The sequence below is a fragment of the Engraulis encrasicolus genome, chromosome 16 (assembly GCF_034702125.1).
Source record: "Engraulis encrasicolus isolate BLACKSEA-1 chromosome 16, IST_EnEncr_1.0, whole genome shotgun sequence".
NCBI classification, from domain to species: domain Eukaryota; kingdom Metazoa; phylum Chordata; class Actinopteri; order Clupeiformes; family Engraulidae; genus Engraulis; species Engraulis encrasicolus.
The window spans coordinates 47,798,763-47,820,291 of record NC_085872.1 but is presented as its reverse complement, the minus strand read 5'-3'; positions in this window follow the sequence as shown (position 1 = coordinate 47,820,291).

Genomic DNA, 21,529 nt, shown 5'->3' with positions numbered 1-21,529 from the left:
GGTGTTGGCCAATCACGAAGCAACCCTGACGCGTTAACCCCCAATCATATTCCCCCCTCAGCTTCCCCCCTCGAACATATCTAACAATCCACCAATCACGGCTCTTCTTCACTTCTGTTTTTTTCAAGTCGCGATGGGATGTTCAGATCTGCTAAAGAAGACGAAGCAAGTAAACACAACACAAGCTCCCCTTTGGCAAGATGACACAACACAACAACAAACAGTGGAAATATGTCCAAATTCGACAAGGTGAGTGGTTGATTAATATGTGTGTATGGCTGCTAGCTGTCGACGTTTACTTTAGAAAGTACTTCATGTCGCGCCATAGCTAACTGCAGGCAAGCTGACACTTGTTTGCGGTCTGTGGGATATATGACCATTAAGCGAGACATAATAACACGAACTTAACTAAACCATGCACGGCATTGTGTTGATAAGATTATGTAAGGAAATTCTACCGCTGATTTGTTTTATCAACTTGTTTACTACACCACCATGGCTCACTTATTCTGACACTCGCATGACGTTTGTTCTCCGCTGGTTATTTGTTATTGCGCGAGTAGACTGTGCTTAATAGAGGCATGAAACGTATGAAAAGAATAACACCTGATTTGTCCGTGATATGATTGAATTAACAACTGATTTCAGACGCAGGCTACGCTAGTTCTAATGGACTGCTGTCACTGTCAGCACTAGTAGCTAGCTTGGATGCTGATGGAGGGGAGGAGTGATGATGATTGTGATTCTGTGGTCCAAGATTGAATGATGGCCTGAGAAGATGCCTGTAGCTGCTACTATATTGTTGATCTGTGTGGGGTAGTAGCCTAAACTATGTGTTTGTGGCATATTGTTGAAAGAACTCTGGTATACATCAGAGGAGTGCTCAGTGCTGCCAGCCTACTTGCAATACAGACATAATCACTTCAAACTTCAAAATGTGAAAATGGCATACAGATGGGCCTTTATGCAACAAAGATCCTTATTTATTTGTTTGCTGTGATAATAATGTTCTCATGCATGACATGACAGTTGGGAAGTTGTAATGATGTATGGTAGTCTACGAATTATGTAGTCTATTGAATGTATACAAAATCAGCTGTTAAATGGAGTCTATTGCTATAATCATCTAATTATTGTGTTATTAAGCCCCAAGTTTATTTGAAAAATAGTTATTGCATGCCCAAGAAGTCACACTGTAAGCTAACAATTGCTCTCTGTTGACATTTGTTTAATATTGGAATGGATGGTCGAAAGGTAGCCCTACCATGCCCATCATCATTAGACAACCAAGGAATGTAGGTGGACTGGGATATTTTCCTTCTTTTTTTTCCAGATTGAGAAGTGTCCAAGGATGGCTGGCGGTCAGAGGTCCTGTTGTGTGTCTGTAGATTCTTACTCAGCAGGTAACACTACTATACTATATCATATGTATCCATCAACACTTGTTCCAGGTCATGTTAAGATTGTCTACCTAGCTGACAGAGTATGTTTTTCTGCATTGGTTTATCCCAACTCACAGAATGTCTTTTTGCACAATTACCTTTTTTTACGTTTATTATCTCTACTATTTTATTTTATTTTCTCCTCCCTGATGACTATTCCTGTGTTATTTGTGTCTTGAAATGTCCATGTGGGCTTTTGTGTATTCGGGTATTTATGTAAGCTACTGGATACCTGAATTTCCCCCTGGGGATCAATAAAGTTACTCTACTACTATACACTTGAATTGTCACTGATAAACACTTGAATTGTACTTTTCTTTTTTACACTGACATCTACACGTGAATATGAATGCTAATATAATCACTTTTCTTATTTTGGATCAACTGCCTGCCAACAGGTGCAGACGGCACTGGGGTCCACGGGTTGTATAGACAGATGTACTTCATGAAAGACTGACTGCTTTGCAGACTCAAGCTACTCTGTCCACTGAGGGAGATGCAAGATCTTCAGCCAATGTTGTCTCAGTGAGTAATAATATGAGTCGGCTTGTTAAATGGCTAGATAAAAGTATGTATGTGTAGTTAATGTACATGTACATGAATGTAATATATATTGTCTATCCTCCTCCAGGCTCCAGCCACTGAGTCAGGCACCCCAGGCCCTCAGTCCAGCTTCGGTCCACACCCCTATTTTTGCATGTGCCTCTGTAAGTAACGTGAAACTTTACTAATACATTTGTCATAATATGAGCATACAGTACATCCACGCCTAGACAGACCCACATCTTAAACCGTTCCCATTGTCCTCAGTAGAATATAGTAGTGTGTTTACAAAGCAGGAAATGAACATAGGCTATCATTGTATGTTGCTGTTTACACCCTCCCTAATTAGTCGTTGTTGATCAAAGCATCTGTTCAAAGTAATAAAATATACATAACTGTGGTGTAAAAAATAAAATTTGTGGTGTATGGGAAATCCTCACAAGTGTTCTAAGTAATTCAATTCCATGTGTTCTTTCCATTCATTCATTCTCTCTCTCTCTCTCTCTCTCTCTCTCTCTCTCTCTCTCTCTCTCTCTCTCTCTCCTAAGGCTCTGCAGGACCTGACCCCAGATTCTGAGCACACGTCACTGTTGGTGGAAGAGCACGATGAAGTAGAAGTGGCTGCCGCAGAGGAAGAGGAGGGCGTTGACCCCACAGTGCTTGATATGGCTCCACCATCTCCTGATGACGACACAATAAGGCACACCTTTGGCTCTTGGCACAGCTCCCAGGCACATACTTTACTCCTGTACCCTCCACTGCTGCCCATGACACAAGATCCAACACTGGCATGACCTCCATGACCTCAACCACACTGCTGGCCCTGGCACGACCTCAATCACTGCTGACCCTGGCACGATCTCCACTACCTCCAACCCTGGCACCATCTCCACCACCGCTGGTACCTCCTCCTCGCGGGTTGCAGGGATACAGCCTACTGGACCTACTGAATTGCACAAAACTATGGTAAGCAAAAGTGTGGAGTGTGAAAATGGATAGAAATGTTATGGAAACTAAACAGAGGTGTCAAAGAACACAGAAGAACACAGTTCCTTCCAACAGAGTTAACTCATCTGACCTGTTCACTTATCTTATGGTCAGCTGACTCTGTGCTGGTTGGAATAAGTTTGTGGTGTGTGCTTTTTAGGTTTTTAGTGTTTTTAGTAACAACACAGTCTAGCTACCTCATTAGGTACAACGGAGTAAATGGTGTAACAGCTATGTAATTTCATGTGCTAGTGTTGTACTTACAGCACACATTTACTTTTAATTATGACACCTCAGAAAGTGAAGTATCAATATGCTATTAAATGTATAACATTGTCATTCTCTCCCCCCCCCCCCCCCAGCACATTGACAGACTTCCAGAATATTTGCTTGGGCTCCTGGATCAGACATCTCTTCCTCACTAATCACAAGGCAAAATAGTAGCCCTTTGGAAAAGACTGGATGAACGTGACAAGCGGGTTGCTGTATGCTGCACGGCACCAAGACAAACTCCTGATTGGACATTTTAAAATGCCAAAGAAGCCTTCAAAGACATCAGTTGTGGAGAGCACAACCCGTAGCATCTTGGATGCAAGCAGTACACCTGTGGCTGGACTGTTGTCAGCTTGTGGAGACAGTTGGTATTAGACTGTGTGATGAACACAGACTATTTGAAAGGTTTGATAGTCTCTGTAATGTTAATGGGTTTTTTTGTTGGGCGGGGTCATTATTGGGATTTGATCTGATTTTTATAATCACGTAATGGTGCAACATGTCATATATTTTCTTTTAAATGGCCTATGGATACTTGACCCGGATTTTCCTCCGTCTGGACCATGCACAGTGACTTTTTGAGACTCAGACTGTACCTATGAAACATGTGATGGACCACTCTTATTCTCTCATCACCAACCTCAGCGGTGTGTGTGTGTGTCTGTGTGTCAGTGTTTTTATATATGAATGGTACTGGACACCTTATTTTCCCTCAGGATTAATGAATGTTCTGCTCTACTCTAAAGAAGGAATTAAAGTTGCCATTGTCAGCTGATGCTGGCTTTTTTGTTAACATTAAATATGGTTAAAAAATAAAATTTCTACTTAATTATACCTCTGCTCTGTTCCTTCTGTTTGTTGTTTTTACTAAACACATGGAAACTTGTATTGCATGCTTTAGTGGGAGATGAGAAATGGGTTCTTGAAAGGAGGACAGTTTTGCATTACTACTTGATGACTTTTATGACCATTCTATTCATTCATTTCATAACTCCATCTTTTTATTCATGGAATTAATTGCACCCAATTCACTTGAATTCCATACACTGGTTAAATAAATGTAAAGAATACTTTGAAGTAACTCTAAATATGGTGGACACTGCAGAATGTAAGTGGTAATGGACCTTGATGCAACCTTTTGCACGAGAGATTCACATTTCCACAGCTTAGGTAAGTGGTGGAGGAAAAACAAAAAATGACATACTGTTGCATTGACATACTCATGTCATTCAGTTCAATAATGCAAATAATATTTCTATGCAAACATCCAAATACAACATGAAATTGTGCCATAATTCCATTCCGTGGTAAATGAAGGAAGAACATCCCAAAACGCTCCCTTCCCTACTGTAAAACATGTAACCTTGTAATAACAAAATATTCAAAATGTATTGCTGCACATTTGTTTGTGTCCATTGAGTGGCACAGATCATTTATATGTAATTATCTGATATTTGTAGGCCTTATGGACAAATAAAACAAAAAGTGAATGCATACATTAACATTATTCCTTTAGACGGTAATGCCAGTTTCAGAGACCTGATGTTCTTGAACGCACCATTTTTCACCCTCCCCGTTTCGAATCCCGGCTGATCTTCACAACATTTTCAAAAAGTTTTGATCTACTGTTTCTAGATCTAACAACGCATGAAACAGCATGATATGACACCAAATCATTGTACCAGCCCCCCTTTTTTCTTCCTTTCTCCCTTTTTCCCTTTCTTTTCCTCCTTTTTCTTCTCCCCCCTTCTTCCCCCTTCTTCCCCCTCGCTTGTGGCCGTATGTTCCCCAGCTTTAGCGCTGCACTCTAACCACTAGACCACAACTACCTGTTCTTCAACAGGCACAATTACGTTCTTGAAGTAATAGTCTTGAGTAGTACACTTTAAGTATACTTTTATATACTTAATAATAATACTTAGAAATCATTGGTGGTGGTATGCTTTTATCGAATTAAAGACACTTTTTTTTTGTTTAATTTGTGCACCAAAAAGTACACTTAAAGTGCACTTAATACACTAATAACACAACTTAAGTACAGACTTCAGTATTGTGCTTAAAAGTTTAATAGGTAAGGCCTTACATGCCTTTTTAAGATCTGTTTGTGCTCTTCAATATGGTGTTTTTACCATGAAAATACATTAACAAAATGGAAGGTGGAAGGTTATTTAATGTTACAAAGCATAATGAATAAATAAGCCTAGGTTAAAATACACTAAAATGATGGTTAAAAAAAGTACCCAGGTGAAAAAAGTGTACTTAATATACTTAATAAGTATGTATTTTTGTATTTAAAATATACTTCAAAAGTGTGTATTTAAAGAATGTTATTTTGGGACAACTTATAGTATACTTAAATACACTTGAAGTATGATTAAGTAGAGCTTTAAGACATTTTAAGCTGACTTTTTGGTACTAAAATCAATCTTTGCAGAAGTGTACTTAATATACTAAAATCATACTTAACTGTAAGTACATTTTAAATATACTTACTAATTCACTCTAAAAGATGTTTAATGAGTACTTTAACATGTGGTTAAGTATAACTATTTGAAGTATGCTACAAATCTATTTCAAGGTCATAAGAAAGCACTTTATAGCATGCTGCAGAAGTACATACTTAAGTTGTGTTATTTTGGGACAACTTATAGTATACTTAAATACACTTGAAATATAAGTAGAGCTTTAACACATTTTAAGTTGACTTTTTGGTACTAAAATCAAACTTTGTACAAGTGTACTTAATATACTAAAATCATACTTAACTTTAAGTACGTTTCAAATATTCTTTCTAATACCAAACTTTAACACATTACTTTTAAAATACAAATACACTTAAAATACACTTAAAATATACTACACTAATAGTATGTTTTCAAATACAATACATTTAAATACAATACACTAATAGTGTATTTTATAATACTACACTTTAACACATTACTTTTAAAATACAAATGTACTTAAAATAGACTTAAAATTTAATATACTAATAGTATATTTAACAGTACCACACTTAGTACACTTAAAATATAATACACTAATAGTATACTTTATAATGCTACACTTTAGCCCATTACTTTTAAAATACAAATGTACTTAAAATACATTTAAATACAATACACTAATAGTGTATTTCATAATACTACACTTAAGTACATGACTTTTAAAATACAAAGATACTTAAAATACACTTAAAATATAATACACTAACAGTATACTGTATAATGCTACACTTTAGCACATTACTTTTAAAATACAAATGTACTTAAAATAGACTTAAAATACAATATACTAATAGTATATTTGACAATACTACACTTTAGCACATTACTTTTAAAATACAAATGTACTTACAATACATTTAAATACAATACACTAATAGTGTATTTTATAATACTACACTTAAGTATATAACTTTTAAAATACAAAGATACTTAAAATACACTTAAAGTATAATACACTAATAGTATACTTTATAATGCTACACTTTAGCACATTACTTTTAAAATACAAATATACTTGAAATACACTTAAAATATAATACACTAATAGTATATTTTACAATACTACACTTAGCACATTACTTTTAAAATACAAATGTACTTACAATACATTTAAATACAATACACTAATAGTGTATTTTATAATACTACACTTAAGTATATAACTTTTAAAATACAAAGATACTTAAAATACACTTAAAGTATAATACACTAATAGTATACTTTATAATGCTACACTTTAGCACATTACTTTTAAAATACAAATATACTTGAAATACACTTAAAATACAATATACTAATAGTATATTTTACAATACTACACTTAGCACATTACTTTTAAAATACAAATATACTTAAAATACATTTAAAATACAATACACTAACAGTATATTTTATAAAACTATATTTAAGTACATAACTTTAATAATACAAATGATTTTAAAATATATTTAAAATACACTAAACTATAAGTATATTTTTAAATACCATACTTAAGTACTGTACTTGATAAATAGAGTGTACTTAAAATATACTTTCAGAAAATTAAATATATTTAAAGTACACTTAAGTACACATTTTTTTGACCTGGGCTTCCCACCCTAGTCTGAGCGAATTAGCCAAAAAAAGGGTCAAAGGTGGAAGTAAATAAAGCGAAAGCATATTTGGTATCATTTGAATCGTTGTTTTCTGTAGATTACGAATATTTGGTGCCTACAGCGCAGATTTGTACAGAAAAAAAGTTATGGAGCTTTGAATGGAGCATGGTACAATCATTCTTGGCTCAAAAACGATTGTGAGCACATCTTGATATTAGCTGATATCTCCTAAGTAAATTGAAAGATATTCATCAAACTTGGTGTATTTACCCACTATGTGTCATTGAAAAGTTACAATGACAATTTAGGTCAAGAGGTCAAAGGTCAAGGTCATAAAGGGTTACATATGGAAATGACATGCCGTATTGAGTTCATGTATCCGAAGCAGGCTAATGGTTGTTTACACTCAAAGGTTGAAGTAAATAAAGCGAAAGCATATTTGGTATCATGTGAATCGCTGTTTTCTGTAGATTAAGAATATATGGTGCCTACAACGCAGATCTGTACAGAAAAAAAAATACGGCGCTTTGAATGGAGCATGGTACAAACATTTTTGGCTCAAAAACGAATGCTAGCACATCTTAATATTAGCTAATATCTCCTAAGCCAGTAGAAAGATATTCATTAAACTTGGTGTATTTACCCACTGTATGTCCTTGAAGACCTACAATGAATATGGAGGTCTAGAGGTCAAAGGTCAAGGTCACAAGGGGTCTCACAGGGAACGAACATGCAGTATTGGGTTCATGTTTCCAAAGCAGGCTAATGGTTCTTCACACTTAAATTTGAAGTAGTAACTAAGTGAAAGCATATTTGGTATCAATTGTATTGTGGCCCTGGTGAGTCCCTATGTGGAGCACATTGACTTAATGACCCTCTTTTATATAGAAGAATAAAAAAATCGGTTTGCCATTTCTGTAGGCAAATGTGCCAAACTGTTACGTAACTGACAGCCAACTTCCCATTTGTCCCTCCCTTCCCAGAGTATCAACTTTACCCTTCTACTTTTGTGTCATGTATTGATATGCCTATCCATGGTCAGTAAAAATAGAAGTCTACACATGCATTTTTATTTTTAGCGAAATATCTTATCAGTTGGCATATTTTTCATATATGTACATATTTGAACATTGTGACAGTTTTGCCATTGTAATGCCAATGCAGTCTGACATTTGAGCTATCTATTATGATCAAATAAAGTTGCTATGCATGTGCATGTTCATTTAAAAGATGTATGTTAAGTAATAACAAAAAAAAAAACGTTAAAAAAAACGGAATACCGTAGGAAGCCATAAGGGGCATGTATAAGGATTGACATGTATTGCATTATCTACATTTCGTATGAAAAGGGTAACCCCTGTATTGTGATATGTATTGTATTGTGAGGTTGTTGACAACACCCAGCCCCAAAAGCCACATTGTAATTTCCTATATAGTGCAGTAAGGGATGCACAGGATTGTTCAAAGTCAAGCAGCCACACCACGGCCTCTGACAAACTTTCTAAACTTTGTTTTTAGAAGATGGGACTGTTTTAAAAAGCATAACTTCTCCCTCTCTCACTCCCTTTCTATTTCTTGCTCACACACACACACACACACACACACACACACACACACACACACACACACACACACACACACACACACACACACACACACACACACACACACACACACACACACACACACACACACACCTCAATTTCCTTGCCAAAAAACGTTTAAAACACATATAAGCCCACATGCCCTCTGTCTTTCTGTCTTTTTGCCTGGGATGAATTTCAGTATTAAGTTGTACTCAGTAAGCTTAATGTCTTCATTCATTATTTTCCATATCACTGCCATGGATGATGAAATAGGGCTAGAAGAGGGATCTGGCATACGTGCAGATCTTTGCATTATATGTCAGTGTGGAGGTGATCTGTCATCTTGTTCCACTGGATTGCAAAAGCTGATTGACTATAGCATTGCTATAGGCAACAACACACTTACCTTTTTTTACCGCTAAATTGCAAGACAATGCCAGCGTTAATATACACAGAAAATGCCAGAGGGTAGTGGGCAACACCTTATTGACCATTAAACGCAAAGCAATGCGGACCACTGATAGCAGTGATGCAAAGACAAGGAAAATTACAAGAGCATATAAAGATGTGTTTGACTGGATGAAGCAATGTATGTATTGTGGGAAATACTGCAATGATCAGTTAGACAAAAATGTTTCCCAGGTCATGACTATGGAGTATATAGATTGTGTTCTTTCAGTCTGTGCTGAACAAAATGATGCATTGTCAGAAGAGGTGAGATGCAGGGTTATCAACTGCATTGATCTGGTACAAGCTGAAGCAGAGGTATCAAGTGGATCAAAGACCATAATTGATGGAGGAGCCCTACTGCATAGGCTGAAGTGGATACCTGGGCAGACTTTTCAGGAGTTGTTTCAACATTATGCATCTTATCTGAAGACAAAGTATGGACAATGTCATGTGGCCTTTGATGGCTACGAAAGTGGCCCCTCAACCAAAGATCATGAGCACTTGAGGAGATCTGCAAAGATAGCCCCAAACATTACTATAAGCAGTAATGCAATTGTTCAAGTAACACAAGAGGCATTTTTCAGAAATGAGTCCAATAAATGCAAGTTCATAAATGAGCTGGCCAAGGAATTGAGAGAATATCAGATTTTCGTACAGCAAAGTGATGGCGACGCAGATGTTTTGATAGCTGAAATGGCTTTGAGGTTGTCAAAAGAGGGAGAGTCTGTAGTTGTCGTTGCGGATGACACTGATGTCTTCTGTATACTGCTGCATCATTGGAATTCGACCATGGGTGACATATTCTTCAGATCAGAAAGGAAAGGCCGGCAGAGGAACCAAAGAGAAGATCAAGTATGGAATATGCGTGATGTTTCAATTGCCAACCAGTCCATCAAGAAACACGTGCTCTTCATTCATGCCTGGGGAGGATGCGACACCACTTCTGCAACATATATGCAAACTTTTGTTACTACAGCAAGCTTGTTTAAAATGAGCTATCATGTTGTTTTTGATGTACTGAAGGTTTGTTATAGGGATTGGGTTTTATTACATCACTTATGAACTGAAACTATTACTTTAAATCTTGTACTAGTGCAGATGTTTGGCAGTAGTCTGGCTCTGCCATCCAGTCGCTCTAGGTACTCCCAGTCAAGATTGTTCTCCGTTGTGGTACCCAAGTGGTGGAACAGTCTCCCAGAGGCAGCAAGACTAAGCACATCTCTTGCAGCCTTCAAGAAACAACTAAAGACATTCCTCTTTCGAGAGAATCTACTAGACTAATGCTTGAACTGGCCTTGCCCCAGGGCAGACTCCTGACATGATCTTTAGTTTAGTTTAGTTTGTGAGTGTGTGTTTGTGTGTGTGTGTACTCGTTATTTCCTCTTTATTAAAAAAAAAACTAACCCCTCTTTGCAATTGCACTTGTTGTTTTGTATATCTCCTGTGCACTTTGTATTTGCTTGTGATGTTGGCTTGATTATGTCCTCTTTTGAAAGTTGCTTTGGTTATAAAGTGTCTGCCAAATGCAATGTAATGTAATGTAATGTAATGTTTGGAGTTTTATAAAAGCATATTATTTTGATTTTCAAAGACAACTGCATGAACATATGATGTAAAGCAGTGTTTCCCAACCTTTTTTGTCTTGTGTACCCCCAAGCCTTTTCGTTGTGCCATGAGTACCCCCGAAGTCAAGTTTTATACCGCTTTCTCTATCCCAATGTAACTGAGCTACATGTATTTGATAAAATTACATGATGTTTCCAAGTACCCCCTGCAGTGTGCTCGCATACCCCTAGTGGTACACGTACCCCTGGTTGGGAAACACTGATGTAAAGGTTGAAACAACTGTTATTTTAATATAGAAAATAAACTCCATTGTGTTTTAATCAGTGTCTTTGTCTTTTTATGTCAATTCACATGTTAATGCTTTAAGCTGTTACTGTAAGATGTGAGCTACATTAAGCGGTAACCTCATGACCTTTGACCTCTACTTTTGACCTTATGACCTTTAATACCTAATCAGTTTATGTATAGGGTTGATGAGCTGTTGTGGGTTTAATAACAATCTTTCAATACATTTGAGAGGTAAAAAAAGATATTTTATGTCAAGTATGACCTTGCGTGACCTTGACCTTTGACCCCCGAGACATTAACTCCTCCTACTTTCATCAAGAACTTATGGTGAGTAAATATACCAAGTTTGGAAAAGATCCTTTCACTGGTATGGAAGATATCAGCTAATATACCTATTGGTGACATCATACGATTTTAGCCCAAAATGCATTATAATGTGTTACATTCAAAGCTGAATAACTTTTTTTCTGTACAAATCTGTGCTGTAGGCACCTGAAATTCTTATTCTGTATAAAATTACGGAAAGATTGATACCTAATATGCTTTCGCTTTATTTACTTCCACCTTCAAACCTAATTCGCTCAGACTAACCCCCATCATCCTCCCCTGACCGAAGTGCCCTGAGCATGGTGGTGGTATGCTTACTGAAGTCAGTACTTCTGTTGTTCTTCAAGGTGTTCTTCATTGAACTGCCAATGAAGGAAGATTGTACTCAACAATATGAGTGCAGTTACCTAATGCATCATCATTGACAATGGCAAGCTACCTTGTAAAGACAACTCGTAAGATGTAACTGGTGATTGAAATTTAGGTGTGTATAAAATGTTTTGTCACAGGCCAGAGCATTAAAAGTTCCTGACTTTTTTCATTCATTTCACATTTTTTTCAAATATTAAATCACCATCAGCAATAACAACAATAGTCTTGGTTATATAGATTATTTTATTTCTGCTTTGTTGCATCAAGGAAATCATATCAACGCCTTGTTTTATTTCCAGAGTTTGTTTTTCTTAATGACTTCTCTCAACCATCTTGAATTTATTGAATTCATTGAATTTATTTATCGTCTGAAGAGACCCCTTCCCAATACATGCAATGTAATGAGTACCCAATCTTGATTCCCCCATGTCCTTGGCCCAGAACAATTCACCACTTCCGCTTCCCTCTGCACTATTTGATCACAGGCTTATGTCACACAGCAATGCGCTTTACGATCATTAAAAGAAATGAGGCAAAACACCATTCTATGTTTTTGCTATGTTGTTAATAAAAATATCCTCTTCCAGACACAACAAAAAACAAGTTCACAGCTGGTGTCATACTTTGGAGGTATTGCTCTAAAAAATGGTGGGGGCGGGGGGGGGGGGGGGTTCATGACGCCACTTTGGATGGATTTGAGACATGCATGCCACACTGCATTGAGATTTGAAAAGGCATTATACAAATAAAGGGGCAAAACACCATCCCAATTTTTAGATATGTTGTTAATAAGAATATCCTCTTCCAGAAACAACAAACAGCAAGTTCACAACCGCTGCCATATATTGGAAATATTGCTCCAAACAATGGTGTATTGTTTCCTTCCCATGATGCTGACTTCCTGGAACTATTTTGGAACTATGCCATTGGTTCCATGAGCCGCCATCTTTGTGTGAAAATGGAGCACAAAAATCAAGGGGATTGGCCCCCTTCTTAGGATGGAATTGAGGGTTAAGTCAGAGATACTGAAATACTGAGCTGAACAAGTATAAAATCACCTATTTGATATCAGAGATTTTAGGTTTTAGTGTACACTGACTTGGCTATTCATTTTAGGTGTAGTAAACCCAACTTTTCTAAGGTAACAGGGCTTCTAAGGTACACCGGCATGTCACACAGGAATGAGTTTTTAAAATTCATTATAAAAATAATGGGGCAAAACACCATCCCAATTTTTAGATATGTTGTGAATAATAATATTATCTTTCAGAGACACCAAACAGCAAGTTCACAACTGGTGTCATACATTGGGAATATTGCTCCAAATAATGGTATAAATTAGTTTTTGCCCATCTTTGGACCTCTGCATCTCAACAACCATTGGACCCTTATATTAAATATGATGTGATGTGAAAGGCATGGAACATATCTGACCATGTACCAAGGATGAACCTTGAATGTTGAAATTTGAGGTTTTTATGGACATCTGAAAACCCTTGCAATTTTAATTTCAAAGAAAAGTAGAGGGCCAGCATTAAGGTGTAATTTGACATACAGTGCTGCAAATTGTAATATATGCTTGTCAGGTCTATGACTCTAAGCCCTGAAAAAATAATGGACCTACCACAAATAGTTTTGGAGATAATTAAGTCTGAATATGGTCACTCAGGCAGTGACACCAAATCAGGGGGAGGGGGTGTCCTTAGTTACAGATTTTTTGTGGGAAAAGTATGCACAGCTGAAATCTGCAATGGTGGATATGTTCTATTGGATGTTTAAGCCATCACATATATTTTTTTCAAGCAAATCCGAGGGGGTCGAGTGGGGACCATTTGCTGATTCCAGCTGGAATGACCCTGCAGTAACTTCACCAACATTAAAACTGAGAAAAATGCCTTCAAAGCCTTGGTATTCCATTAGGTTGGATATTGCTTCTACAAATTTGTCATAACAATTAGCTCTGAAATGGGACACATTTGGACCACACAGCTTTGTCCCAAGATAAAGGAGGTGTGAAGAAGACATTTTTCAGCATAAACTCAATTTTGACCAAATATGTGGTTACTGCACTTTGCCTTTGTAGGGCAGAATACAAGGCTGGATGTTTTTCTTTAGAAATGTACAATTGTGTGCTGTTCCTAATAAGTAATGTAATCCACAGCAAACGCACCTGTGCCTGATAAGTGCTTGATAGGATTCTGTGTCAGAACATATGAAACGGAACATACTATTTACTAATCAACTTTTGTTACTATAGATTTGAAACTGAGACAGGGGCAATCATATGCTCACATCCAGAATCACCATGGGCCAAGAAAGGGATGGCATACCTGGATCGAAAACCTCCGACGCCAAAGCCTGTGACGCCAAAGCCTGTAGCCGTCAAGTCATCAAGACTATACTGTAATGAACTGTAATATACTCTAATGTACTGCAATGTACTCTACTGCACTCTACTGTACTGTAGCCTACTGTACTGTCATATACCATACTATATTCTACTCTAGTGTACCGTACTGCACTATACTCTACTGTACTCTACTCTAGTGTACTGTACTGTACTCTACTCTACTCTAGTGTACTGTACTGAACTGTACTGTACTATACTGTACTCTACTGTACTGTAGGCCTACTCTACTGAACTGTATTGTACTGTACTATACTGTACTTTACTATACTGTACTCTACTGTATTGTACTGTACTGTACTGTACTGTACTATACTGAACTGTACATACTGTACTCTACTGTACTGTACTATGCAGCACTCTACTGTATGCTACTGTACATAGGACATGTAGAGTATGTAGAGCACTGATTCTTGAAAGTTTGGCAAAAACATGTCCCAGCAGTAAAATGCTAATTCTGTTGAAAATCAACTAAATTGTCATGAACAAAATTGAACAACACAGTTGTTTGAAATATTTAAGTGTAATTTTATTACTTTTCATGGCAATAAACCTGTCCACACCCTGTAAAAACGGCTGTCCCAAGGACTGGCATCATCATTTCAATTGACTTAAAATACAAAAATCACTAACAGAATTGAACAATATCACCATGATGTGGAAGACCATATTAAAGTGGTTCTACAGATGTGCACATAGTGCATGTAAAACAATATTTACTATTATTTTGTGATTGCTCAAAATGTGTCCAGCATATTGGTCACCACCGTCAGATTTTTTCTAAAAGACAATAAAATCAGGTATGCACAAGGTCATTTTCATTACTGAGGACCCCTTTTCAAACCTTAAGCTCTACTGCATACTTCACCATAACTGAAGCTCCTGTATGTTTACTATTTTGTCCTCAATCTGTTAATTTGTTTGGACACTGGTACTGTCCCAACCATAAACTGTCAACACCGTCGGGGGGTTTAATAGTATTATATTACATTAATGTTATTTAATATATACTTTCTCAGAAAAGGTATGAAGCACCCAAGAAACAGAGCGAAAATGAAGTGGCTAATGTGAACAACCAATGCATAATATGTAAAAGAGTGTTTTTTTGTCTCACACCGTCAGATGTCACCACCGTCAGATTTTGTTCCGCTCATCATCTTGTTCTATATTTTACTAAATTGTGCAGGTTAATGAAACATTACTAGGCATGTTAGTAATATTTGTGATCCAAAATGATACTCTAGCCACCACTGAGGTGCATTTGGAGTTTTTTTTGTCAGTAAACCTGACGGTGGTGACATCTGATAGAGTTCACCAAAAAACTCATGTTTTACGTGTTTTTGACATGTTTTTTTTTTTGTGATTAACATTTTTATTGATCAGACAGAAGTAAATATGTCAGGTATAAAACATATAAACTATTTACAACAGAGAAAGTGAGCTCATACAGTAACACACAAATCTACAACGAAAAGGATGCAGTAATACAAATTAAGATAGAGACAATGACAACATTTCAGACAGTTCTTCCACTACAATGTCCCACGAGGAGATGGTGTGGGGTTTGGCTTTATTCATTCTTGCTGTAGAACGTTCCAGTAGTGCAATAGTCTTAAAGTCTGAGAGCCAGGCAGAGTTCATGGGTAGCTGAGGGTTAAACCAGTGTTTTAGAATGGTTTTCTTGGCAGCTGTCAAGCCAGCACACAGAGTTCGTCTTTGAGTGACACTTAGGTCTAAGGAGTTGTCGTCATTCAGCAAACACAAATCAGGTGTTTTGGGGCATTCTGTGTGGATGACATCTGATATAGTTTTAGACACAAAGTCCCAGAATCTTGATATTGGAGAACACTCCCAGAACATGTGCATGTATGTACCTATCTGTTGAGTGTTACAATGTGTGCATGAAGGACTTGTGATTCTACCCATTTTGTGTAGGAGATAAGGTGTGGTGTAGGCTCTGTGTATTAATTTGAAAATAATTAGCTGATGTGCAGGATTCTTAGACACTGACTGCGGGAATACCCTCCCATATCCACGACCAGTTGGGAGTAGACCCATATTTGGATAACTCTCTATCCCATATTAGAGTGACAGGGGGTGGTTTGCAGGTGTGAGCTAGTAGTTCCCCATATATAGGTGAGACAGACCTATAAAAGAATGAAAGTAGCCACTTTAGGAGTGGATGAGGGGTGAGGTTTTCCCCCCAAGGGACACCATAAGTGCAGATCTTAACCTAAGATACATGAAATAAGATGTACCAGGTAGTGAGTAGCTGTGTTGTAGATCCTGGAATGTTCTGAGACCATTCTCATTAAAGATGTGTTTTAAATGACTGACTCCTTTGTCCAACCATGATTTGCATGTGAATGGTTCGTTACCAGTCATAAGATTGTGATTATTCCATATGGGAGACTGTTCAGTGAGTCTCAGGGAGTTGCCCATATAAGTTTCAATATCATGCCATATATTCAGTAAATTAAGAACAATGAAGTTATATTTAGTTTTTGACTGTCCCTTTGGTTTTCCGGTAAATAAGATATCTTCTAAATGGTAAGGAAATACAGACTGCTCTTCTAAACTTCGCCATGTCACTTTTGAGTTTTTGTCCATCCAAACTCTCAGGGACTTAATCTGGAAGGCCCAAAAATATAGTTTAAGGTCTGGAAGGGAGAGGCCTCCTTTGGGTTTGGGCTGCTGTAGTAAAGAGATTTTAATTCTTGGGCGCTTGTTGTTCCAAACAAATGCAGAGATTAGACGCTTCAGATCAGGGAAGAGTGTCTGGGGGGGAGAGAGTGGGAGCATGGCAAATAGGAAGTTTAACCTGGGAAGAATGTTCATTTTTACAGTGGCAATTCGGCCTTGTATTGTTAAGTTTAATGGTGCCCATTTCTGTAAGTCATCCTTGATGTTATTAAATATTACTGTATAGTTCTGCTTTACTATTTGCTGAAGTGACGTAGATATCCTGATTCCCAAATATGTGAATTCCGAGACAACAGGTATGTTGGGTGGTAAATTTATGTTTTTGCCTGAATCATTAAGGGGCATTAGGACTGATTTTGACCAGTTAATTTGGTAGCCACTTAAGGATGGGGCACCTAAGTCTCCACCCCTTCCGGGCGGCTTCTGGGGCTGGCAACGGAAAAACTTTTGACTGGGCTGTAATGGACTGATCAAAGCTATTTTCCGACCCACCTCGCATTTCCCCGTCGATCACACATATGCTGTGCCTCAGAATTAATAACAACCAATGGTGTGCTTGTTGACTTCACTTGGCAAGCGATTTTTGAGTTGTGAGTGTGCAAAAATATGTAATTATTTGGACTACACTACAGACGTCGCATGTCCGACGTGCAGCCACTTAAGCCACGGTGCAGCGGTAGGGTTGGCTGTGCCTCGGTTCACGTCAGATATGCGAGGCGCAAGTGTAGTCTCCAACACAGTTTTGCACAAAAGCTAAAATAAAGTTTCTTGCGTGCCGAAAATGAGTGGTCTTACGACGCAAATCCAAACCTTTCAAATTCACTGTCATCATATGTGAAATCCGGAGCACATGCCAAACGGGATGAGGATTTAGCTTGTCTCGCTCCATTGACTCGCATTCAAAATTTTGCGAGCTTCTGCCCCATGTATCGGAAGTAGAAGGGCGTGACTTAGGTGCCCCATTGCTGAAGTCATCAAAGATCTCAAGGCACCATGGGATTGATTCAGTTACACTGCAAAAAATGGCCCTTCAAAAATAAGACATAAAAGATTAAAACAAGCCCTATTTGCTTGAATCAAGGTAAAAAAATCTGCCAATGGAACAAGTCACTTTTGTCTTGGTAAGAATTCTTAAAATAAGATCAATAATCGAATCTAATCTAATCTTGTTTCAAGATTAAATAATTCCAAAATAAGACTTGGAAACTTATTTTGACAGTTTTAATTGGCTCAAAATAACCAAAATGGTTCTTAAGACAAGATCATACTTCTGACATTTAGCCATTCAAGTCATTGTATTTGCCTCATTTTAAGAGCAGTGTGCTTAAATTTGGGACAAGAAGCTTAGCTGTATAAACTGATTTTAAGATACATGTACTAATAATAGGATTTCCAAAATTCTAAAATTAAGCATTGCCATCTTAAACTATCCCCCTTTTGTGGCCTACAACTAGTTTAATACTCGTTAGTTTTTCCTCATTCATTTAACATCTGTAGTCATTTAGCAGTTGCCTGAAAATTAAGCCAATATTGTGGAATGTTGTGTATAACACAACAGCACCAAAGGGCAGCACACCAGAGAACGACAGCGAGAGAGCAAGAGCCAAGTAAACTATGGTACCCATTTCCTGACCTCACTGAAAACAAAAGCAGTGAACATTTATTGAACTTTGTTAAACTGGCCATCAAAGCATTTTAAACACCAAAGCATTTTTTTTTTAGATGGGACTGGCAGACAATGTTAACAAGATGTATATCAGGGATCAATCGATTGAAAACAGTCAAGGAGTTCAAATTAAGCTTTTTTTATTGTGGCTATAACACAAGGCCCACAACAGACATGTTGGTATTAATGGTGATCCAAAATTATACTCTAGCCTCCACTGAGGCGCATTTGGAGGTGGTGACATCTGATAGAGTTCACAAAAGAAAAAAAAAACCTGCTTGTGACAAATTTTAAGACCATGCTTACAATGTGTAGGCCTATCTAAAATTGTGTTGAATATTAAAGTGAGGAATTACTTCCACAGTTCACATCTTTTCACTTCTAATTTTGTCTGACACACAAAAAAAAGTACAAGCCTTTATGAAAGTAAGAGCCTTTTCATGAAAAATGTAAACATGGGGAGCTTGACCACACAGGCTGCACAGCCAAAACCTTTGTCTATCATAATACACCATTTTGAATTTGAACTTGGAACCTGTTTTTGCCACATTTTTGAGAATGAATCAGTGATTGTGTTTTCCACTGCAGGTTTTCTGGTAGGCCTACAGCTTGACACAACTCGACTTGGCTGCCACTTTTTGCTTTACGATTGAGCTGTGTCGTGCCTACTTGAAAAGCAAAAAGTGGTGCCCGAGTCGCACTGTATCGAGCTGTAAGCCTACCGGAAAACTGGCAGTGGAAAAGAGCCAATAGTGTGGTGCTTGCTACTGGGAGCTCGCCAGGCACTCGCTAACAAGTAATAAGAAACAATGATATGGAGTGTACCAAAGTGGGTGAAAACATTATGCAACTTCCAAACAGGAAGCGCATTAGTAAGACTGATAACTACTAAACAACATTCATCATCATGATGATTCTCAGGACAGTGATTCCTTCAAAACCAGTGTAAGAGAACACCAGTGGGTCATTCCAGCTGGAATCAGCAAATTTCTGAAAAATCTCCCACTCGACCCCCTCGGATTTGCCTGAAAAAAATGTATGTGATGGCTTAAACATCCAATAGATCATATCCACAATATCAGAACTCAGCTGTGGATACTTTTGGCACAAAAAATCTGTAAATAAGTACACCCCCTACGCTTGTTTTAGCGACATTGCACGAGTGACCATGTTCAGACTCAAATATCTCCAGATCTATTTGTGTCAGATTCATTATATTTTCAGGGCTAAGAGTCCCAGACCTGAATATCATATATTACAATTTGCAGCACTGTAAGTCAAATCACACCGTAATAATGTGCCTCTACTTTTTGTAGATATCATATGTTCTAGGGTTTCCAAATGTCTGTAAAAACCTCAAAGTTCTACATGTAAGGTTCATCCTTGGTAAATGGTCTGATATGTACCATGTCTTTCACATCATAGTATATCTAACAAAAGGCTCCAATGGTTGTTGAGATACAGAGGTCCAAAGATGGGAAAAAATTAATTCGCACCAATGTTTGGAGCAATATTTCCAATGTATGACACTAGTTAGGAACTTTCTGTTTGGTGTTTCTGAAAGAGGATGTTTTTTTAAACAGCATATCAAAAAATTGTGATGGTGTTTTGCCTCATTCTTTTTATAACGGACTTCAAAATCTCAATTGGCTACAATTACTTGAAGCTATGAGGACCATGTCACCAACCGACTTGTCGCAACTCTCAAATCCATGGCTCTGATGTCACCTTAACAGTGAAAACAAGATGGCTACCCTGTGAATGACAAAGCAAATTCTAGGGAAACCATAACATTTGAAAATAAATTGATTGATGGCACACAGCAAGAATAGCACATTGCACATGGCTTTGATAGACATTAATTATTTTAATTGTAAAATCATAATAATAATTATCATCATCATTTTAGTAGTAGTAGTAGTAGTAGTAGTAGTAGTAGTGGTAGTGGTAGTAGTAGTCTTGGAATAAAGTGATGAAATAGGAGAGGATTAAAGAATTGTAGCACTCTTGTTTGCAACAAGGACTCCCATCCTAACTAATCTTTCAATCAGCACCTGTAACTTTATATTTGCTATGAAGCTTGTGTCTTACTCGTTAAGTTACCAGCTGTATTGCAAAATAACTTGATTCATACTGGCTAGTAGAGATTCCCTCAGACTATTTTGACAGCATGGTCCTGGAGATTTTGTTAGAAGAGTTTGCTTGCATGCAGTACTCAATATGAGGTGAATATTGAAGGCACAGAAGTTCATATTGGCACCAGACAACCGTGTGGTTCTTGTCACATTGTTGCAATCTAAGTCAGCTGCTTGCATCATTGTAATATGCAATGCTAACAAGTGGATTGCAGATTAGCAGCAGTGATTTCAACAATCAAGGTTTGGATGCTTGTACATAATGTTCATTACTTGTAAAGTTTGTCATCACATTGATCCAGGTGAGATGATGGAAGCCGAAAGGAAGCTTTGCAGCATGCAAAAGCGTTCAGATATGGTGGAGGATTGGGGGCGGGGCACAGTTCTACAGTCAGGGTACCTCTGTCGTGGTGACTGTTGGCGGGGGTGGGACTGTTTAATGGTCGCATAGGAAAGTAAAAGTTGATTAGAGATGACACATAGGAGGAGACAGTTTTTAAAGAGGTATCTTGATTGTAGAACTTCCCACCCCCCATCATCCTCCCCTGACCGAAGTGCCCTGAGCATGGTGGTATGCTTACTGAAGTCAGTACCTCTGTTGTTCTTCAAGGTGTTCTTCATTGAACTGCCAATAAAGAAAGATTGTACTCAACAGTATGAGTGCAGTTACCTAATGCATCAT